Source organism: Equus przewalskii, chromosome 32, assembly GCF_037783145.1.
Source record: "Equus przewalskii isolate Varuska chromosome 32, EquPr2, whole genome shotgun sequence".
In the NCBI taxonomy this organism is placed as follows: domain Eukaryota; kingdom Metazoa; phylum Chordata; class Mammalia; order Perissodactyla; family Equidae; genus Equus; species Equus przewalskii.
The window spans coordinates 13,616,709-13,642,090 of NC_091862.1; positions in this window are offsets into that span (position 1 = coordinate 13,616,709).

Below are 25,382 nucleotides of genomic sequence, written 5' to 3' on the forward strand. Positions count from 1 at the left end.
CATAATATAGTCCCACTCTCCTTATATTCATCCTTTTTCTCTTTTATAAGTTATTTGTTGTTTTCAACTTATAGTTAATCTTGTCTTACAAATATTTATCTCCCAAAATTTCTTCAGTCACCCTCATCTCCATTCTAGTCACCATTATTTCAACTCTTATCTGGGTTGTGAAAAATCCTCCTAGCTGATGTCTTTGACTCCAGGTTAGCTTGTCTTATATCTGTTATCCACATAGCTTCCAGAATCTGCCAGAGTGAGTATTTATGCTGTATTCATTTTTATGTAACAAGGACTCAAAATAATGCCTGAAACATGGCTGGCACTCAATACATGTTACTTAATGAATACCTGCTGGATTGAGGTAAGAGTTATGGACATAGGAATACATATATGTTGTACCCTGCTGTCCTGAATTATTCCCTGTTTTTACCACTGTCTTGACAATTTTAGCACTCTCTTATTGTACTTCCTGGTTTAAAATCTCTTCTACTTCTGGTTTACTCTGTCCTTCTAAATGAATAGAGTTTCCTGACGTATTTTCTCACACTGATCAGCGTTTTCTCAACTTCCAAGGCTCCCCAGTACTGCAAGAAAATAAACCCAACCTCCTTTGTAAATCCTCCTGAAATTTCAAATTATAGCTTGAATCATTCCTAACCATATGATCCACTGTCATGTTCTTCTTTCAAAAACTTCCTATACTCTTAGCCAAGTAGATTTTCTTTTGTTTTCTACACATTGCCATCTGGTTAGCTTATCCCACTTGGAATAGTGCCTCAAATATTTTCTCCTCTTTTCTAAACACTTGAAGGCACAGCTTCAATGCACTGTCTTTTTGAAACTCTTCCTAGCTATCTCAAATCGCCTTGACAACATTTCTTAGAATGGTCAAAATCCTTTTTGTTTGTATCACTCTTTGGAAATTATTTTATGCCATGAGTGATCACTTTTGTATATGTATATTCAATCTTCAAAAAATATTAAGTATTTCTGGAACAGAATTCTCAAAAAGTTTTGCTTCAGGAACTTACAGAGGTTTTTCCATAGTAGATATAAAATAAATGTTTGCAATGATGATGGTAGAAACTAAAATGGTGGTGCCTCTTGAAGAAAGAAGCTAAAACTTTTTTTTTCTCTTAGTAAACATTTTAAGTCAGTGTTAGTAGAAAATTCACCTGAATTCACTGAATTATACCCTATTGACAGCCAGCCAAAATTTATCATCTGAGTGGACTTTGGAAATTATAATACTCTAAAAGCTCACTTAAATCGGTTCATTCAATTGATGAAAATTTATTTCAAGTTAAATATTCATATTTAAATTTATGGTGTTTTAGAATAATCTCTAGGTTTATCTTCATTTAAATAAAATGAAAGATGCAGCTTTACTATGAGTAAATATTGTCTCCTGATATGCACTAATATGCACTGATAGTAATCTGACTGACAGCTTTAAGACTGAGTAGAAAAGTGGGCAGTATGTTTCACTTATTACAGACAACAAATTTTCAAAATATGAGTAAAAAACTGGACTTGAATATCAAAAAGCAAACTTCATGAAAGCATAATAAGATTTTACTCCATACCACGCAATGTTTTATTTCCTGCCAGGAGATAGTTGTATTAGGACATTTCAATATGTATTTATCTACCTTGTTTCTGTACAAAAAATGTTTGGGATGATTTTCTGACAAAACGCTTTGTGCATGTGAGTTGGAAGTTAGTCGCATGGACTCTGGAGCCAGACTATCTGTATTCGAGTACCAGTTCACTAAAGACTTAGTGGGCAGTTCCTTCCCATCTCTTTAGCTCAGTTCACCCATCTGAAAATTGGGATACTAATAAGAGTACTTGCTCAGAGAATTCTTATGAGGATTAAATAATGAATTAACATTTGCAAAGTTCTTAGAACAAAGCCTAGCACTAAATAATACTACTTGTCAAATAACATCACTAAAACTACCAGGATGAAGACTTATTTATGAAGGACATCAATTAGATTAAACTGTTGGATGACCTCTCAATAACAGCAAAAGTTGCTAAAAGATAGTGATGCAGTGCCTTCAAAGGTCTGAAGGAAAATGTGGGTCAAACTAGGTTTCCACATATAGTTAAACTTATTGAAAAATGACATCTGTGGTATAATATAGACTACATGTGGTCTTTGTCCTCAGTTTTTGTTACAGAGCTTTAATAATCATTGGAATCTCCTCACTGATAGAAATGTCTCCTGTTATTATTAAGAGCTTCTTTCCAGCACACCTGAGTTTATGCTAACTCCTAGTTCATGGTGAACATTTAGATAATTTCAAGGGAGAGGTTGACCACTCCAGAAAGACTAATCATGTGACTAGAAGATTGGAACTTTCAGCCCTACTCCTGGACTTCAGAGGATGGAAGAGAGTCTGGAGACTGAACTCAATCATGTGGCCAATGATGTAATAAGACCCCAAACTCTATACACCCAAAGCTTGAAGAGTTTCCTGGATGGTGAATACATTGATTTTCTCTTAGTAAGCATTTTAAGAGGATGCCAGGAGGATGACTCAACCTAATTCCATGGGGAAAGGACATGGAAGCTCCACATCTGGATCCCCCAGACCTCACCCTATGTGTCTCTTTTATTTGACAGTTCCTGAGTTGTATCCTTATCATAAAACTTTAACCATAAGTATAGTACTTTCAGTGAGCTCTGTGAGTCATTCTAGAGAATTATCAAACCTGAGGAGATCATGGGAACCCCTGAATTTATAGCTAGTCAGCCAGAAGTGTGGGTGGTCCCCAAGACTTGCAGCTGGCTTCTGAAGTGGGGGCAGTATTGTGGGGGACTTTGCACCTAATCTGTAGGGTCTATGCTAACTCTGGATAGTTAGTGTCAGAACTGAATGGAAGTGCAGGACACCCAGTTGGTCTCAGAGAACTAGTGTCAGAATAAGGTCCAAGAAACAAAACTTTGAGACACAAAGAAAGTAAAGAATCTTATCTTCTGCATGACTTTACTAAAAATCCCACTAAAGGAGATATTTTAGCAAGAAATAAATGCAGAAAAAAAGGAGTTGGATGCAGAAGGTAATACCAATCAATGATAAAGGGTACAATTTATTGGTAATTCTGATTAACTCTTGAGGAATAAATGCAGAACATTTTGTGCTAAAAATAGCTGTAACTAAAATTTTAGATAATACTTAAAATGTAGGAATGCAGTTTTAAGGGTCATTAAGCTGGATAATGTTCTTGCTTTGATTGAGAGGAAGATAGAGATTTCAATTAATTTTATATTTTTTAGAAAAATATAGAAATAAGTATCTATAGCTCTACAAATAAATCAATCTATATTAGAGCTGTGAGGATAATCATTAAAGCCATAGAAGCTAATTATATTACTTCTTAATACAGAAGAAGAAGAGAATAAAGAACAGTTTGAATGTTCAACTTGATGAGCAGGGAAAATAAAATAATATAAAAAGTTTGCTAAGTAAGTAATACAATTAAGGTTATATAAATTAATTTTTATACTTCATTTATGTGAATAAATGTAAACAGATTAAACCCAATGATTTAAAGACAGAGATCATTATGGCTTATTTTTTTTAAAAGTCAGCTGTTTTCTGCTTTCTGATATGATTGAAACAAAAATCAGAAAAATTGTACAAGAAGTGTGAGAAAAATACACACAAAGTAAGTACTGGTCTAAATTGAACTTGTATAGCAATGTTAATTTTAGACAAAATGATGCTAAAGGAATTAATGCAATAAAGTATTAATAAACAATATCAGAGCTTAAGGTTGATAGAAATAATCCCATAAAATCTCTATCATAAACTTTGAAGCAAAACACATAAAAACAAGTAAACATGTAAGATGCAAACATATAAAGCAATAAGTGATAAACTTATAAAGAGAAATGATCAAAGCTATAATCATAGAGCAGGATTCTACACTTGTCTCAAGAACTGCTGGATGAAGACAGAAAGAAAAAATATTGGTAGAGCTATAAGAGATTTGAAGAAAATTTACAAGTTTCATCCACTAGAGAGAAAGCAGAGATGAGCAAGTGAGAGACAGAGATCTAATAATCATTCCAATATATACATATAAGAAAATATAATTTGTAGAATTGCACACACATGCACACACATACACATAAGAGCACCTAGAACATTTAGACAAAAACGCCCATGGACAGGATTACAGAGGAGATCCCAACAAATTACAAAAAATAAAATAATGCAGGCCACAATCTCTGAGCAGAATATCATTGAAAAATTGGAGAGTAGTGCTTAAGACAAGAAGACAAAAGCACTTATATACATATGGAAAATTTAAAACACAGTCCAAACCGTGGCTTAGTGTCTAAGACTTTTTTCATTCTCTTTCCACTTCCTCTCTGTGGTCATACATAATAATAATGAACAAATGGAGTTCAAGGGAAAATATTCTTCCTACAGATATCTTGCATTATTTTTAAAACTAAAAATATAATGCCATGAAATAATTTTTCAGAGATCACCAACTTGTCATTTTTTCAAATGTAATACAAGATAAAAGATAATCTTACAACACAGAAAAAAACCTCAAATGAGTTTAAAAGAGTAAAATTATACTGAAAGCATTAAAGCAAAAGGGACATATCAACTTCATCAACAGAATTGTATTAGGAATTGTCATGATGAAGTCTAACGTACATTAGTATTTAGCTGAGAATGTCTATAAATATGTGACATCATAATAATTCTCATGTGTCAACTAATTGATGTTCAGTAGTGTTTTCAAGTAAGAGAGTGGCCTCACACTACATATATGTGTTATTGTAAAAATATCTTCTGTCATAGTAGTAACCATTTCAGACTGGGAAGAGATTCTCAGCCATAAGAAGAACAGAAAATCACTTCTGTTTTGCTGCTAAAGATACTTTGCTTAAACACACAAGCAGAGATGAGAACATTTTAGCTCTCACATTAAAATTATTTTTTCCTTAAAATGTTTTTAATCTGCTCCTTTTCAACTCTGGCATAGAGTGTATCTTGCCAATATATTCAAAAACTAATGAATACTGCTATAATAAACTCAGAATATTACCAATATTAGGACTGCAGTTGCTCCCACAACTACAATGGGATATCAAAACACATTATTTCTAACAATTTTTTAAGAAAAAGCTTTTCTTATTGTTTGGGGGCAACAATGATGAGGCTGTTCAGCTAACAACAGATTGAATCAGAAGATGAAAATCCTTGCAGAGCAATGTTCTCTGGGATTTCAAGCTGGGTAAATGTGGCACCAGCAGGAGTTTTCAATAACATGCGCTGGCTTTGTGGATTGTTTTACTGCATGCTTATACAATAAAATATTTAGGAGAGGAAAATAAGTTCAATTTTTCTTCTGCTGCTGAAGACAGGCATTGTTTCTTAGGTATCTATGTATACCTAGTATTTACAGAGATTGAATGACTGAATATGCTTAAAATTTAATTCTGTGCTTTAGGTTCCATGATTACAAAGGGTGTCTTTCCAGGCTGGCGAAGTCCGAAGAGGTTACTTTAAATACCTCTTCAGGTCTTCTGCTGCAGCTAGCTTTTTGCTAAAAAGCAAATTGAAGGACCAAAACTGGCAGCTTTACACTGTCTCAGCCCCCAGTTCTACAGCAACTTAGGTTTTGTTTTTGTATCTGCAGTGATATATTTAAACTCTTTATTAATTTGATTTTTATCAAAGCAATATATGCAAATAGTTTTAAAAGTCCAATGTTACTATAAAGTTTATTTAGAAAAACACATCCCATACCTTCCTTCTCTCAACTCCCTCAATCGCTTTCAATGTGTGTCAGTTTAATCTGGATTTTATCCACACTTTTCTATTTCATATGTTACTTGCATACGCACTGTTATTTCTTGACCTTTCTATTTTATACATTATTTACTGAGGATCTTTTTTTGTTTTCTTATACCACACTGTCCAACTCATATTGTTTCTTCTTGTTTTCCCAAAAGGCTATAGAACAAGTTTGGGTTGGATATTCAATATTTACATTATTATAAGTGTTTAATTCTGTTCAGTTTTCTAGGTACTTGCATCAGTTACAAAGAGAGACTTTGATGCTAATAAAAGAAAAATTTAATAGCCAAGACTTGGAAGCAACCTAAATGCCCATCAATGGATGAATAATAAAGAAGATGTGGTATATGTATACAATGGAATACTACTCAGCCATAAAAAAGACTAAATTGTGCCATTTGTGACAATGTGGATGGGCCTTGAGGGTATTTTGCTAAATGAAATAAGTCCGATGGAGAAAGACAATTACCATAGGACTTTACTCATATGTGGAAGATAAACTAACAAACAAAGACATAGATGTGGAGAATAGATTGGTGGTTAGCAGAGGGGAAAGGAGTGGAGGGAGGGTAAAAGGGCTCAAGGAGCACATATGTATGGTGACGGATGGAAACTCAACTTCTGGTGGTGAACACAACACAGTCTATACAGAAACTGAAATATAATGATGCGTACCTGAAATTTACATAATGTTATAAACTGAAGTGACCTCAATAAAATAAGTTTTAAAAAAGAGAGGGGAAAAAAATAGATAAATTTTCATAGAGCATTGATTCCCATACTGACACCATGAGGAGCATTGATCTGAATATATTTTGTACTCATTTCTGTCTTCTCCACATGCACAGATTCATAATTCAGCAACAGACTGAATGAATCTGATCACGTATCAACACAAAACAATCTCCCTATAAGTCCACATAAGATTCCTCCTTCGTTAGACTCAGTATTCTACCAACATGAAGAAATCAAGCTTAGGGTCAATCTAAGAATTTAGATATCTTGAGGCAGGCCAGGTAGAGATGGGAAGCACTGTAGCAACAGACCTAGGCTAAACCAGGCTTTAAAACCACACTTGAATGTATCCATTTCATTCATTCATTCATTCAGTTGTTCATTTAGTGTGAGACAGATGGAATAATACATGGACCTTTTCTTCAAGGAATAAGATCTTAGTTACAGGAATTGAGTTGGGCGTTTTCTATGTATTCAGGGTATATTCTGGACTGCAATATAGTAACAATAATTGCATTTTTTTCAGCACAAGCAATACATTTTATATTGTGCTAAGTACTTTACATATGTAGTAGTTTTGATTAGATGTTTCAAAGTGTAAGTTAGAGAGTAGAAATAGGTTGCTTTAAGGTATTACAAGTCATTTCAGTATACATTATATAATTTACAACTACATACAGAGAGGCTTGGAAACTTAGAAGATTAGAAGGAGACTTCAGGGAAGAGTGACATAGAGATTTTTACATTGGTGTCTAAGGGGATTTTCCCTTTGCTATTGATGGAGGCAGGGGATAAAATGGGTATTGGGGAATGATACTTGATTGTGCGGTTTTTATCATTGTACCATTACAGAAGATCAATTGAAATCCAGTTGAGGTCTAGTGCCTCAGTAACAGAACAGGTTTAGAGGTCATTGTAGGGAAATTCCTAAGTAGCTAATAGTGAAACAAAGTCACATTTAGCACACAATGAGGTTGTGACTGACTGAGAATTACGGGTGGGACTTCTCATTGATTGGTTGAAATGCTCAAATACAATAGTAATGTCTATTCGTTCAGAAAGCAGAACAGGAAGAACGAGTTCACCCAGAAATCAGATTATAATACAAGTATAGAGAATTAAGAACTCTTAGATCATCTATAGAAACTGAAACAGTCTTTTGTGTCTAGCTCGGGTACCATTAAACTCTTTCTGTACCAACCACCTGTTATATCCCAAGTAAACTGCATGGGACCTGGGCTGAGGGCTTTCTGGTGTACCTTTACTCCTGAGAGGGGAAGTCACTTGGCAGGGAGGGGCAGGCACTGAGAACTTGACTTCCTCCATCCATGCATCTATCAAGAAGTTCTCTCTAATTGTTAACTCTCTACCCTAGAGAGCTTTGACTAAGGCCATTGTATTTGTAAATAAGATAAATATTATATATTATTACCACTCAAATTTCCTTTCTAACCAACAATGTCATACAAGAATAGCTGAATAGAGGATGGTGCCACAAGTATTTGAAGGGTTCACTCCTTGTGAATGACCCCCTTTTCACCTGGTGCAGCCTAGGTACCTCCATAAAGTTAGGAAACATTCCAGGAGGCACCATCAGAAAACTGTACACCTGCTGGGAGAATGGATCCCAATGTACCATCTAGAGCCTTCATTTATAATCCAATGCAGCAAATCCATTTCTCTGGCAATACTTTATCTACCATAAGTCATTATAATAACCTTAAACACTCTTGGTTATTTGCAAGTCTATATTTTGTGATAGTGGGTTATTTGAAGTTTGAGATTAATCTCACTTAATACTTATATTTATTTGAGGTATTAATAGACCCATTTCATAGATGGGGAAAGCAGTAAAGAGGGGCAAAATTGCATGTCCCATGTCACACAACTCATTGGCAGTGGTACAAGGATTAAAACCCAGATGTATGTAACTTCAAGGTCAGTGTACTCTCTTCTTAGAGAATGATAAATTTAGAACCTCAGAGACAGAAGAGATCAACTTGAGGAGGGCTTCCAGAACTTTCTAAATATCACAATTAAGCCAATGCTTGAGCATTTCCAGTATCTTAGAGACAAATATTTCACATGGGGTCTCATTTCTTTGTTGGGACTCCTGTAATAATTTAAAAGTTCCACCTTATATTTTACTTAAATCCGCCTCCTTGCAACTTGTAACTGTTAAGCATTGCTTTTTTCCCTAGAAAAACAGAAATTTCTTTCCCTGAACATTATAATTTACTTTTTGAACCTGTTTGTAGGGCTTCAAATTAAACCTTATTAAGTAATAGTTAAAGCATTTTAAGACGACATACTTTGATATTGAGAAAGGAGCTTGATTTAAAATCTATATTTTATTTCATTGAAAAATTAAACAGAAATCTCATGTGAATGTCTTTAAAATAAAAATTGGAATACAACTTACAATACAGTTAGCCTTTCTCTGTTCAGGCTGTGAAAATCTTTCAAAATCATTTCTTATTTCATTAAAGTGATAGAACAACCACTTTTGATGTAGGAGATTAAAGTATCATCAGCAATATAAATTTTGACATTACTTCTAAAAACATTACATTATTTTATTTTTCCTTTATGCTATAAAATACAAAATCCCAGGAAAAAACTGGCTTTTTATTTCTAGAAACTGGTTGAACAATAGTACAATAGACTACAATAGTGATTCAGAATTTTTGGCTACACAAAATTTGTTCCATTGCATTAGATACTTCTTAAATAAAAGAAGTCTATGGCTGAGGTTGTTAGTTAAGGTGTCACACATAGTTTGGGGTAAAATGATATTAGCTGTGATGCAACTGAATCTGAACAGTCTCCCTTCCTGTTTTTCCTCCCTCGTTCCTTCTCTCCCTCCTTCCTTCTTCTTCCTCCTCCCCTTCTTCTTCTCCTTGTCTTCCTTCTCCTTTTCCTCATAGTTTGAGAGCAAGCCCTCTCTCTTCCTCCAGGTCTTTTGCAATGTGTGTGAATTAAGGAGAACATAAATATTACCTTAAATTAAACAAATACTTTTTTGGAGATCATTGAACAAACTTTAGTTTAATGATGTGGTCAATTTTTCAAGTCACTCTCCATTTATCATATTTCTGTATATTAGGAACTTGCAGAGTCAATCCATTCAAAGTCAGCAATTGCCAGACCTCTGTTTCTCCTCAAACTGATCTCTTAAATATAAAGTCAGGCTAAGTGTACTGGCTTATTAATGTAAAGACTCCTTGGTATTCTGTTTTTTTCTTCCAATAATTTTGTTGAGATCATAATGGTTTATAACATTGTTTAGTTTCGGGTGTGCATTATTATTTATCAATTTCTGAATAGACTTCATCATGCACACCACCAGTAGTCTAATTTTTGTCCATGACTGTACATATGTGCCCCTTCACCCCTTTTGCCCAACCTGAGCCCCCTTCCCTTGTGGTAACCACTAGTCTGTTCTCTTTATCCATGTATTGGTTTATCTTCCACATATGAGTGAAATCATGCAGTATTTGTCATTCTCTTTCTGACTTATTTCACTCAACATCAAACCCTCAAGAACCATCCATGTTGTTGCAAATGGGACAAATTTGTCTTTTTTTTTGTAGCTTTTTTTATAGCTGAGTAGTATTCTATCATATATGTGTGTGTGTATATATATATATATATATATATACCACACATTCTTTATCTATTCACCAGTCGATGGGCACTTGGTGAATGCAAATTTGACCCCATAGGGTCAGCATGCCTCCCCTTCTCAATAACATTTTTTCCAGTAGGGTTGCTTCCACGTCTTGGCTATTTTGAATAATGCTGCAATGAACATAGGGGTACATAAGTCTCTTTGAGTTGTTGATTTCAAGTTCTTTGGATAAATATTCAGTAGTGGGATAACTCAGTCATATGATATTTCTATTTTTAATTTTTTGAGAAATCTCCATACTGTTTGCCACAGTGGCTGCACCAGTTTGCATTCCCACCAGCGGTGCATGAGGGTTCCCTTTTCTCCACATCCTCTCCAATATTTGTTGTTTTTGTCTTGATAATTATAGCCAGTCTGACCAGTGTATGGTGATATCTCATGGTAGTTTTGATTTGCATTTCCCTAATGATTAGTGATTTTGACCATATTTTTATGTGTCTGTTGGCCATCTGTATATCTTCTTTGGGAAAATGTCTGTTCATGTCCTCTGCCCATTTTTTGATTGGTTTCTTTTTTTTTTGGTCGTTGTTGAGTTGTATGAGTTCTTTACATGTTTTGGAGCACTTGCCAAATATATGATTTGCAAATATTTTCTCCCAGTTGTTGGGTTTTCTTTTCGTTTTGTTGATGGTTTCCTTTGCTGTGCAGAAGCTCTTTAGTTTGATGTAGTCCCACTTGTTAACATTTTCTTTTGTTTCCCTTGCCCTAATTGACATGGTATTTGAAAAGATGCTGCTAAGATGTGTCAAAGACGGTACTGTCTATATTTTCTTCTAGAAGTTTTATGTTTTCAGGTCTTAATTCAAGTCTTTAATCCATTTTGAGTTAATTTTTGTGTATTGTGCAAGATAATGATCTACCTTCATTCTTTTGTCTGTGGCTGTCCAGTTTCCCAACATCATTTATTGAAGAGTCTTTCTTTTCTCCATTGTATGTTCTTGACCCACTTGTCAAAGATTAACTGTCCATAGATAGGTAGTTTTATTTCTGGGCTTTCAGTTCTCTTCCATTGATCTGTGCATGTGTCTCTTTTTGTGCCAGTACCATGCTGTTTTGATTGCTATAGCTTTGTAGTGTACTTTGAAGTCAGGTATTGTGATGCCTCCAGCTTTGTTTTTTTTTTTTTTTCTGAGGACTGCTTTGGTTTTCAGGGTCTTTTCTTGTTCCATAAAAATTTTAGGATTCTTTGTTTTATTTCTGTGAAGAATGTCATTGGGATTCTGATTGGGATTGCACTGAATCTGTAGATTGCTTTATGTAGCATGGATATTTTAACTATGTTTATTCTTCCAACCCATGAACATGGAAAAGCTTTCCATTTCTTTATGTCTTCTTCAATTTCTTTCAATAATGTCTTATAGTTTTCAGTTTATAAGTCTTTCACCTCTTTGGTTAAGTTTATTCATAGATACTTTGTTCTTTTTATTGTGATTGTAAATGGGACTGTATTCTTGACTTCGTTTCTGCTAGTTCATTGTTAGTGTATAGAAATGCAACTGATTTTTGTAAGTTGACTTTGTATCCTGCCACTTTGCTGTAGTTGTTGATTATTTCTAATAGTTTTCTGATGGATTCTTTAGGGTTTTCTATATATAGAAGCATGTCATCTGCAAATAGCAGGAGTTTCACTTCTTCCTTTCCAATTTGGATTCCTTTTATTTCTTTTTCTTGCCAAAACCTCCAGTAGTGTGTTGAATAGGAGTGGCAAGAGTGGGCACCCTTGTCTTGTTTCTATTCTCAGAGAGATGGCTTTTAGCTTTTCACCAGTAAGTATGATGTTCGCTGTGGGTTTGTCATATATTGTCATTATTTTGTTGAGGGTCTTTCCTTCTCTACCCATTTTATTGAGAGTTCTTATCATAAATGGATGGTGGATCTTGTCAAATGCTTTCTCTGTATGTATTGACATGATCGTGTGAGTCTTATTCCTCATTTTGTTAATGTGGTGTATCACATTGATTGATTTGCAGATGTCAAACCGTCCCTGTATTCCTGGAATAAATCCCACTTGATTATGGTCTATGATCCTTTTAATGTATTACTGTGTTCAGTTTGCCAGTATTTGTTGAGGATTTTTCCGTCTATGTTCATCAGTGATATTGGCCTATAATCTTCTTTCTTTGTGTTGTCCTTGTCTGGTTTTGGTATCAGGGTGATGTTGGCCTTATAGAATGAGTTAGGAAGTGTTCCACCTTCTTCAATTTTTTGGAGTAGTTTGAAAGGGACAGGTATTAAATCTTTGAATGTTTGGTAGAATTCTCCAGAGAAGCCATCTGGTCCTGGACTTTTGTTTTCTGGGGGTTTTTTGATTACTATTTCAATCTCTTTACTTGTGATTGGTCTATTCAGATTCTCAATTCCTTCCTCCTGGGCAAAGTTTGCAATGGTCAACTGTAATTTGAGAAGAGAGCAGCAGATTTAAGTCACTACTCTGTCCTTATTACAAAAAAAATCTACATTGAAACCAGTAAAGTTAATTAAATATTAATGATGATATTTAAAAGCAAATTTAAAACAACACAGTTAACAGAATAATGAAGTACCTTCTCCAATATTCATACGTTTTTCTTTCTCAATTCATCTAGAATGTCAGTCTATATCTTAATCAGTAGTTCTTTCTTGAGATTTCCCTCAGGGGTTGGTTTTGTTAATTGTCAAAATGTTCTAAGAGGGATGCCCCTTTCTCTTTGTCTAATGCCACAAATTTTAAAGGCCAAGCTTTCTAGCTTTTGCATTTTCCTTTCTACAATAAGAATTCCTGCTTCTTCTAGATTTTACATAAAGGCAGACAAGTGCAAGAGCATCAGAAATGCAATGAAATTATGTGACAAGTAATTGCAAATCACTTTTTTGAAAAAAGAAAATGCCCTTTTCTTTTTTCCAAGAAAGAGAGGTATTTTCCTGGAACTGAGTTTGGGGGGATTTTTTTTTTTTTTTTGGCAGAACACAGCCAAGCAAAACAGTTGCTTTGAATAGCTGACTCTTTAGTACCCTTTTTAGCAGTGCTTGCCATAGTGTTTTCAAATATAAGTGGAATTATTTAATGAAGATTACCTTTTCCAATACCAACAATATTGACTCAAATTTAACCATTTAGATGTACATGTATTTTGAAATGTTAAATTTATGAATACATTTCAGGAAATCTGAGAAATGGAGAAAATGAAATAAATCACCCTGACTGCATCCCAAATACTGCTGGTATTTAATCCTTTTACAATTTTCTAATATGTCTGATTATCTGTTTGTCTTTCTATACTCTGCTCAGTCTCTACAGTCTATCTACAACATTTCAATCATGTATCCTGTTTTGTTTATATCATATATCAAAATATTGACCTTGCATTTTACGAAATCTTAAAAATTATGGATTTTTTCAAAATATGTTTTGAAAAATAAATTTTCAAAGAGTGAATATATAACGATTTTTAATGTAATGCCCTACTGTTAGGTTTTAGGATATCCTGAAGTTTTTTAATTGAGTCATAAGCAAACAGATATAAATCATCAGACATATAACTTTGGTGGAATATCTGGATAACAGGGTAGGAACTATTTTACAGCTCTTGATTACATATATATAACACCAGAAATTTGGAATTTCTCAGTTTCTTTTTTCTCATCCTTGGTTTCCTTGTGAATTGGTTAAAAGAGATGTTGCTCACTATAATGAAATGATCTCGCTTACCAGCTCCTGAATTAGGGAGGTTATAGAACCTCCTGGAAATGCTCCGTTTTCTCATATAGAATCTTAGAATAATACTATCATCTAAGAATTTTCTGATTTTAAATAAAATAATATATATATAGTCTCTTAGTACATTGTGGATTTAGCAAGTTATTATCATTAATTTGCTCTAATTTGCATTTTCTTAAAGATTGTAATGATGCTGAAACTCATCTGAAATATTTGGCGGTCATTTGGATTTCTTACTGTTGTTGGCAGGTTGATGCCTATTGTCTCATGGCTATGTGACAGTGTAGCAATAGCCGTCATTGCAACAAGAGCAACAAGAGGGATGACAGATTGAAGATCTGGGGTCTCCTGGGCAGAAACTTCTTGACTTAGGCCACTTCAGCTCTGCTCTGCTTTTAAAGTTCTCACTGATGGACCACGGCTCTTTCTGTAATTTGTTTCACCTCTCAAAACTGATGATTACGTTATTATTATTATTGCTGTTATTATTAGTAGTACTATTTTAATAAGGAAAGCATTTCACATTCTTCACTTTGTTGCTTCACCTGAAATTGTATAGTTACCTTTTGAGGGTAAAGTCTACCTGGAATAAGAAAATGTGTCCTTTGTGTGGTCCATAGTAGTGTGCAGAAGCTTGACCCTAGGGCTCATGGCCAAAGCTCTTGTTTGTTTACAAACTACTGCTGTACCTGTTTCACCCTCTTGGTATATAAGTACCTGAGGGACCTCCAAGGAGAAAATTATACCTGGGGACAAGATATCTTGCAAATGTCATCTAAAAATTGTTTAGCATTACCAAAAATCTTGTTTAGCTTTGGGAAGTCCCACTAATATGTGAATAGGGGACAGCAGTTTAGAGGCAAATCCTGGGCTAGGGCAGGTCTACCATGAGATAATATTATAGCGGGAGGCATTTTTAGGCTTTGAAATTTAAATATGACACTGATGTCTGGTGCAATGTTATTGATCTCAGTCTATCCCAACTTTGTCTTGTTTGAACACCACTAATGGAGTTACCACTTCTCAGGATGGGGAGGCTCGTCCAGAAGCTCTTGGAAGTACCCCAACAGATGCTTTCAATTTGACTGCCTGTCTTATTTATTTGATAGCCTTGACATGGAATCTTAGTGAGGAGACAGTGGAGCAACAAATGAAAAGACAAACCTTTGATGATTTAGTGGCCTATATATGAAGCATCAGGATATCGGGATGTCCCTCTGTCACTTTCTTTCTGAGTAGATCTCAGGAGGGAAAAATTTTCCCTTCTATTTCTGCCTCCCCAACTTCTGCTCAACGCCCAGTTGATTCTAGGAAAATTATTAATCTAATTCATCCAATTCTAGAATATTGAATAGCATATATTTTCTAGAAGGCTAATGTTTTACAATAAACAATCAGGAACATGTGAATCATCCTATTTTCCCTATTCTGCCCATACAGCCGCAGAGGGAGCTGACTCATGACTGGTTCTCTTCCAAATTGGAGTTCAAGATTTCAGACTCTTGATTCTAGTACAAGAAGCTCAGCAGTAATCACTGTGGTGTGAACGCCAAGGGTTACTGTTGCTCCTGAGATTTTCAAGGGCGTCTAAGGATGCAGAGCTCTCAGAGTACCATGTTCACTATACAGTGTGCTGGGGTCTGGCTGTATGTGGTGCAGAAATGGGGTGATTGACTCTTTTCCCATCGCCTTTGCACTCTCTGTCATGTGAAGCCTGAAGCAGCACCTCCTTCAGTTTCTGCCAGCTTTCTATGCTATTCAGTCCAAGCACTTTTATTCTTCCTTCCAGTTTAGTTTATCATTCTGTTGCAGAATACATCCATAAAAATGTCACTAATTGTTCTCAATCCCACCTTATTGCTCTGGAATTTGGAATTTGTCTTTCAGATTTTTGGAAAAAAGCTATTTCTTGTTATCCTTAAACTCCAGAACTGTTGTGAATGTTTGTCCGTGTGCCTGTATGAGGGGAATATGAGACAGAGCCCATTAGAAATGGCTTGTCACTTTTACCTGAGTTCATTCTGTTACTGATAAACTTAGAAAGGATTTCTTTTTCCAAAATTGATTAATCTTAGAGTTACTTATATTTTTCTATGGCCTAAATAAAAATATAATTTAATATTTAAATCAGTAAATCATTTTAGTATTGATATACATTTTTAAAAATTATCTACCTCTGCAGCAATCAGCTTTAGCACCAGGTGAACTAAACATTTTTCACATAAATCAGTTCTAATAAACTGTTTATGAAGCTAAGCATGGTGTTGGCAATAAAATTTTACCTTCTCTTTGTCTTTTATCTCTTCTCTTCATCAGTAAACATGGAAGGACATGTCCAATTCCTCTGCCTTCTGGGGAAATACAAGATAAAACTAACCACATGAGTTTATTTTTGAAAAGACTTGATTCCCCATGCCTAACACAGTTGACCAATGTCATGAAATAGAGCAGTGTGAAATGTAAATGTACATCTCAAAATGAACCAGGATCCAGATCAGGGGTCTGCAAATGACCAGCCACAGGACAAATCCATCCTGTTGCGCTCCTTGTTTTGACAAATAAGAATTTATTAGCACTCAGCCACACCACTGTTTTACTACCTGTTGTCCACGGCTGCTTTCACACTACAATGACAGAATGGAGTAATTGCAACAGATGTGGTATGGTCAGCAAAGCTGGAAATATTTTCTATCTGGCCATTTAAGTAGAATTTTTCCAACCGCTGATCTAGACGAACAATCCCTTTAATTCTAAGCACCATCAATGGAGGCAAATAAAAGCCTGAACTTCCTATTGGATGACACTGGTAAAACCAAGAAAAAATTTTTAAAAACAGAAAATGAAAATGGGAAAAAGACAAAGGTGAATTGAGAGATATCAAAAAGAGAAGTGAGAGTCAGAAAATAGAAAAAGAAAAAAGGAAAAGAATCATATATTAGTTGTGGATAGTACAGTATCATTGCCTAATAGATTCCATAGAGACTCAGTTACCTGCACTAGAAGTTATCTGTTTTTAGTTTACCAATGAAGGTGTTATGTGGCAATGAACTTTCCGGAAGTTTTGAGAGGAAAGTGGTATTACTGACCAATGAACAGTGTGCAGTTGCAAGTTCTTCCATAGTATATTAATTTGCTGTTTGATTAGTTATTGACTTAATCTGAAAAAAGTATTTTGAAAAATTTGCTACTGATAGGTTCTTATCCAAGCCAGCTCAACACTTTCTGAGCATTAGATTTCATGCTTTTTTTTTTATGAGGAAGATTGACCCTGAACTAACATTTGTTGCCAATCTTCTTCTATTTTGTATACGAGATGTCATCACAGTATGACTTGATGAGCAGTATGTAGGTCCGCACAAGGGATCCGAACCTGTGACCCCCAGGCCGCCGAAGCACGGCGCGTGAACTTAACCACTACACCACTGGGCCGGCCCCAGATTTCTCACATTTTTTGAAAAAATCAACTAAAAGCAATCATTCCCAGCACAGCATGTTTGTAGAGAAAATGCTAGACTCTTACCAGTTCTTAGAAACCATTTTAAAATTGGGTTTAGAACCTGACATACCCTTAATAGCAGCTCCAAATGGCACAAGCTTAACTTGAACCGACAATAGAAGTTTTCTTAAGTTGAATGTTAATTTCTACTTCAGTTATGTTCTTAGGAAAAGGGTAAACATTCTGAATATATTAGAAGAAAATACTTAAGTAAATGTGAACAAAACCAGGCTTTGATTAAAAAGTATAGCGAGATACTGTCACCCAAAGATATGTTTTTCAGAGTAAATGTTCTTAAAAGGTAATTTTCTTAGAGCCAGTACTATTATTCTAACTGCTTTTAATAGACATTCCTACAATAAATTGGAGAAAGTTACTTCAAAGAGGTAGACAGATTCAGTTTGCTCCTACCACTCGCTAGTCATTTAACGTTTGGTGAGTCACTGTGTGTGTGTTTCCCGAGTAAAATCAAGTATGTCATGCCCTATAGTATAAGGATTTTGTAAGAAATTAAGTGAAATAATTCATGAAAAACATTTATCACAGAACCTGGTATAAGCAATAATAGATCGCGTATAGTTGCTTTTATTATCATTTTTTAAATATCCTCTGCTTTTCTGCAACAGTAAACTGAATAAATATGAATTTTCTCTTTCTGTAAACCTAAGAGATTATTAGACAATTTTGAGCTATTTTCTTCCAGTGATGGTACAAAGGAGTGGGTTGCCTCTATGTATTTGACTTGTTAAAAATTCCACATATAAGTGAAATCAAGCACGTTTTTCTCTTCCTGTGTCTGGCTTATTTTATTTAGCATACTGTCCTCCAGGTTCATGCATGTTCTTGCAAATGGCAGGATCTCCTTCTTTTTTGTAAGGCTGAATAATATTCCACTGTATTTATAGATACGTATAATCTCACGATTTCTTTATCCATTTATCCATCCATTTTTCCATACCTTTGCTATTGTGAATAATGCTGCAATTAACATGGGAGCACAGATATCTCTTCAAGGTACTGATTTCATTTGCTTTGGAAATATATCCAGAAGAAGGATTACTGGATGACATGGTAGCTCTAATTTTAGTTTTTTAAGGAAGTTTATACTATTTTCCCTAATGGCTGTGCTTATTTACATTCCAACCAACAGTGTGCAAGGATTCCAATTTTTCCATATACTTGCCAACACTCTTCTTTTATTTTTTTAGTAATAGCCACCCTAACAGGTGTGAGGTGATATCTCATTGTGGTTTTGATTTGCATTTAGCTGATAATTAGCGATGTTGAGCATATTTTCATGTACCTCTGGGCCATTCATGTCTTCTTTGGAAAAATGCCTATTCAGGTCTTTTGTCTATTAGTCAATAAACACACTTCTTTGGAGAGTCATTGCTTCTAAACCTATTTTGGTGATGCTTGAGCCCCTTTGGTTACTTCTGTACTAGTGGCTCTTCTGGACGATATCAGTTAATATTCCTTCTTCTTGTTATTTAAAAAAAGAACCCACTATTTCACCTTTAGTGCTACCAGATTAGAATATGTATTTTGTCTAAAAGTCACCTCAAATATTTACACAATTTAAGTAGTGTTTTAGCGAAAGTCAGACTAGAAACTAATATCACAGAAATATGTATATGTAAATATATATATATACTTTTTTTTGGTGAGGAGGACTGTTACTGAGCTAACATTTGTGCCAATCTTCCTCTATTTTATACGTGGGAGGCTGCTACAGTATGGCTTGATGAGCAGTGTCTAGGTCCGTGCCCAGGATCTGAACCCAGGAACCGCACACCACCAAAGCAGAGCACACAAACTTAAGCACTGTACCACTGGGCTGGCCTCTCAGAAATATTTTTGTAGCAAGATCTTTCCTAGAAATTCTCCATAGGAATAATATATATATATATATACACACACACATTGTTTTTTTGAGGAAGATTAGCTCTGAGCTAACATCCACTGTTCCTCCTCTTTTTGTTGAGGAAGACTGGCCCCGAGCAAACATCTGTGCCCATCTTCCTCTACTTTATATGTGGGATGCCTGCCACAGCATGGCTTGACAAGCGGTGCTAGGTCTGTGCCTGGGGTCCAAAGTGGTGAATCCTGGGCCAGCAAAGCAGAGCATGCAAATTTAACTGCTACACCATGAGGCCAGCCCTAGGAATAACATTATTTTAAAGATTGGCCCTGAGTTAACATCTGTTGCCAGTCTTTTTTTTCTTCTTCTTCTTCTTCTCATTCTCCCCAAAGCCCCCCAGTACATAGTTGTATGTTCAAGTTGTAGGTCCTTCTAGTTCTACTGTGTGGAACGTCACCTCAGCATGGTCTGACGAGCAGTGCCATGTCTGCACCCAGGATCCAAAGTGGTGAAACACTGGGCCACTAAAGCGGAGCACAAACTTAACCACTCGGCCACAGGGCTGGCCCCTGGAAAAATATTTTTGATTGCATGTTTTGGGAGAAAACATCAGGAAGAAAAATGAAATCTATTAGTGTGAAATATTAAAGTAAAACTATTGTATGAACATGTATTATAAAAATTGGTGTTAATTCACAAAATATGTTTAGTAAAACCAAGGCAGGTTTTTCATTGTGGAAAAGATTGAATATTCAAGAAATACTTTAGAGAAAACACTTGTAAAAGAAAACGGGGAGAGAGCCAGGGAAAGCCAGGAGAGCCATCAGATTAGGGTGTGTGTCTGGCCATAAGTGAAAGAGAGAGGAAAGGCAAGATGGTTGTTTTGGTTGCAGTGCAGTGCTAAGGAGAATTTGGCAAAGTCCTCTTCAACCCAAAGTAGCTCATGAGAGAAGTCCTGTGTCTGCCAGGAATGGGCATGCATTAGTATCCTTGTAAGGCTCAGTTACTATGCAGGAAAGGTCCATGGAAGTGTGACTTTGGAATAAACAAGGTGATGGATTTCAGAATGCAGCAACTGGGACCATTGGTCAATTATGCAACTGGAAATCTGAGAGGTACAAAGCCTAAAAATCCTGATGAAATAACTTTATTTCTAATTTGTCTTTTTAAAGAAGTTCTTATTTTAAAACTTAAAAAATCCCCATATTTACTTATAAATGTTTTGGAAAATTATATATTTAGTCCTATACCAAAGGTCTGCATTTAAATTAATTAATAATAGTAATCACCATGGATAAATAATATATTAATATTTACATAGTGTTTTCATGATTATTAGCTATGTTAGGGTTGGCTTAAGTAACCGAGGCCAAAATATTGGTAGCTTAAACATGATAAATTTATTTCTCTCTCAACTAAATGTCCATTGTTGACATTTGTTTTGTTCCATGAACTCTTCAGACTCCTTTTAGTACTTCATCTTATTGTCCAAACCAGGGTCTTAAAGAATTTCTCTTATATTTCCTTGTAGAAGTTTTATGGTTTTAGATTTTACATGTAGTTTGCCAGTCCACCTGGCATGCAGTTTTTGTGTATGGTAAGGGCCAAGGTCTTTTGGCCAGGCAGACTCCAGTTGTTCTGTTACCATTCGTCGTAAAGACTAGACTTCTCCATAGTTTGTCTTAGTCAGCTCAAGCTGCTATGACAAAATACCCAGACTGCACAGCTTTAACAGCTGAAACTTATTTTCTCCCAGTTTTGGAGACTAGAAATTCCAAAATCGAGATCTAGCAGGTTCAAGTTCTGGTGAGAACTCCCTTCTTGGCTTGTAGATGGCTATCTTCTCAGTATGTTTGATATTGATTTCTCATAGATGCTCCTTATCAGATTGAGAAATTGTCTTCTCTTTCTAATTTGCTTAAGGTTTTATTACTTTTCAAAATTCTGAATGGGTATCAAATTTTGCCAAGTGATTTTCTGTATCTAGTGGCATGATCAAATGTTTCATTATATTAACATAGTGGAAAACATTGATTTTTAAATGTTAAATCATTTGCATTTTGGAATAAACTACACTTGATTATGACATTTTATTATTTTTATGTGTTTCTAGATTCACACTGAAAATATTTTCTTAAAGATTTTTGTGTCGTGGGGCCAGCCTTGTGGCAAAGTGGTTAAGTTTGCACACTTGGCTTTGGGGGCCCAGGGTTTTGCAGTTTGGATCCTGGGCACGGACATGGCATCACTCATCAGGCCATAGCACAACCAGAGGCACTCACAACTAAAATATACAACTATGTACTGGGGGAACTTTGGGGAGAAGAAGAAGGGAAAAAAAAAAGATTGGCAATTGTTGTTAGCTCAGATGACAATCTTTAAAAAAAAAGATTTTCGTATCTTTATTTGGTTTAATTAGTTGTCTCTATTGCTTGTCTGTTTTATTTTTCATTGATTACTATCTGTATCTGTATTATTTATCTATATATTCTGTACTTTGTATTTAACTTACTCCTTTTTTTTAGTTTATTAAAGTGGATGCTTATATTACTGATTTTAAACTTTCTTCTTTTTAATGTAAAAATTAAAATATACTGTTTTCTTTCTAAGCACTATTTTAATACATCCCACCAACATTCATGTATTATTTCATTTTATTCAATTTCAAGTATTTTCTACTTTCTCATGTGATTTCTTTTTTTTTTTTTCCTGAGGAAGGGTTGCCCAGAGCTAACATCTGTCACCAATTTTCCTTTTTGCTTGAGGAGGGTTAGCCTTGAGCTAACATGCATTCCCAGTCTTCCTCTATTTTGTATGTGGGTCACTGCCACAACACGGCTGCTGACAAGTGGTGTAAGTTTGTGCCTGTGAACCAAACCCAGGCCACCAAAGCAGAGTACTCAACTTAACCACTAGGCCACGGGGTCAGCCCCTCTTGTGATTTCTTTTATGTTACATGTATTACTTAGAAGTATGTTGTTAAATTTTCAAATATTTGCATGTATTCTAGACATCTTTCTGTCATGGGTTTCTAATTTAGTTCTGTTGTGCTCAGATAATTTCAATATTTTTTACATTTATTGAAATTGTTTATAGCCTAAAATATTACCTATTTTTTAATGTTCCATTTGCACTTGAGAGGAGTATATTCTCTCCTGTGTCTAGGTGGAGTGATCAATAATTTCCAATTAGATCAATTTGGTTAATAGTGTTGTTAGTCTTCTATCTCCTTAATTATTTTTGTCTACTTGTTCTACCAGTTACAAAGAAAAATATTCATATCTTGAACTCTAATTGTAGATTTGTCTGTCTATCCTTTCAGTTCTGTCAGTTTTTGCTTCATATATTTTGGAAATCTGTAATTAGGCGAATTACATGTAGGATTGTTATTATTTCTTAAGGAATGACATCATTATTATAAGGCAATGTCTCCCTCTAGCCTTGGTAATATTCCTTGTTCTGAAGTCTAATTAATCTGAATGTAACTCATCAGGTATCTTATGATTAATTTTTCCAAGGTATACTTTTTTCCCTTTTTTTGCTTTTAACTTACAATATGTTTACACTTAAACTTTGATTCTTGCAGATCTCACAAAGTTGGAACTCACTTTATTTACTCAAGCAGATGATAACTCTCTTTTGCTTGGACTATTTAGGCCATTGACTTCATAGATTTGTGTTCAAATCTACATTTTTTGTATTTGTTTTCTATTTGTCCCATCAATTTTTCCCTTTCTTCTTGCCTTCTTTGACTACTTTTTCTCATTTCATTTTATTCTCATTCTTGGGTTTTTAGTTATAATTCTGTTTTTTAAACAATATTGTAGTAATTGGTCCAGCAATTAGAACAAGAATTTTAAAAATTATTGTGGACAATTTAAAATAGTATTATATCACTTCAGGTATATTATAAGAACCTTGCAATGTCATAATTCCACTTCCCCTTCCTGTCCTTTGGTTTTTAAGAATGACTGTTTTCTGAATATTGAATTCTAGGTTGACACTTTAAAAGTTTTATAAGTTTAAAGATGTCAATTAAGCATTTTCTGACTTCTGTGGATTGAGGCAAAACTTTCCAGTTATTCTTTTATTTTTACTTAATGTTCCCTTTACTCTGGCTGATTAAAAATAATATTTTTTTCAACAATTTGATTATGATGTTTATTTGTGTAGGTTTTCTGGTGTTAATTTTAAATGCAGACTGAGCTTCTTATATTGATGTCCTTGTAAAAGAAGAAATTGGACACAGATGCACATAGGGGGTATGCCATGTGAAGTTAAAGGCAGAGATTAGGATGATGAGACAGAAGCATAGAACACCAAAGATTGCTAAAAAAAAAAAAAAAAAAAAAAACAGACTCTAAGAGAAAAGCATGGAATAGATTCTTCCCTCCTACCTCTCAGAAGGAACTAATGCTGCTGACATCTTGATATCCAATTTCTAGCCTCCAGACTGTGAGATAAAAATTGCTATTGTTCTAGGCCACTCAGTTTGTGGCACTTTGTTATGGCAGCCTTAGCCACCTCATACAGGTAGGTTCCTGTTTTTTCATCAAATTTGTAAATTATTTGACCATCGTAACTTCAAATATTTTGTTATGTCTCCTTGTTTTATTCCTTCTGGTACTCCAAATACATGTATAGCATACTGCTTGATAGTCTCACACTGTTCAGTGCACTTTAGTTCATTTCTTTTCAGTCTTTTTTCTCTTCATGTCTCAATTTAGATAATTTTTATAGTTGTGTTTTCAAGTTAACATATCTTATGAAATGTCTAATTTGCTATTAGTCTCATTGGCTAATTTTTCACTTCAGATATATTTTACATCTCTGTAAGTTCAATTTTGTTTGTTTTCCTATCTTCCACTTTTCTCTCGTTTTGTTCATATACACTGATTATTCTTACCAATAAAGCTTTCCTAAGTTTCCTAATTCCTTAAATCTGTTAATTTCATCATCTCTTTCATTTTTGTGTCTGTTTCTATTTGTTGATTTTTCTCCTGGTTGTGGGTCAACATTTTCCTGTCTTGTGTAATTTAGTAATTTTTGATTGAATGCTGAACATTATGAATGATTATTTGTTAAATAGTCAGATTTTATTATTTCCCTTCAAGAGAATTTAAGCTTGGTTTGGAAGACAGTTGAGTTACTTTTAATTCTTTCAATTCTTGTTTTTAAACGTTATTAAGGCTGGACTATATAAGCCTTTAATCTGAGCTAATTTAGCCCCACTACTAAGGCAGATCACTTCTGTGGGCTCTACTAGTTGTCTTAAGTGTTTAATGAAGTGTTTTTTCCTGTCTGGATAGAATTCAAATTTCTCCTAGTCCTATGTGAACTCTGGAAATTGCTCACCTTATAGTTTGTTGGTCCTTGTTCTTTACCTGGACTTGTGGATTTTTATCCTATGCATACTCTGATTACTTTTCAACCAAAGACATAAGGGGGTCACCACGAAAATTCCTGGAACCCTTTCTCTAGGTAGTTCCATACTACTTGGTAGTCTGCCTCACAAATTTCTGCCACGTCTATTTTCATGTCCTTTGATTTTCATCTCTTCAACTCAGAAAGACTGTTGCACTCTGTCTGCCTCAGATCCCAGTCTCTGCACCATAATCCAGAAAGTGCGTGCAGACTGAAAGTTAGGGCAATTACAGGGCTCACCTGACTTGCCTCCCTTCTCTCAGGGGCCACAGTCCTCTGCCATCTTGACAACTACTGAAAAGAGTTATTTTATAAATTTTTTCTACATTTTAGTTTAATTTTTTTTTTTATGATGACAGGGTAAATCTGGTCGCAATTAATCCATCATAACCAGAAGTAAGAGTCCTGCTCCATTAGATATTTTAAGAGATCTTATAATTTGGTTTATTAATCCACTTCATCTTTAGAGAATAAATAAAGATTTATTTTCTAAATTTTGTTTATATTTAGGAAATGTAAAGTTTTATTAATTCTTAACCAAGCTAAAGAAGCCAATTTTATAAAGCACTAGAAATGGAAGTGCCAATATCTATTAAAAATTGTCCATCATTTAAAGACATAAAGACATAAGCCATTTAGGTCCT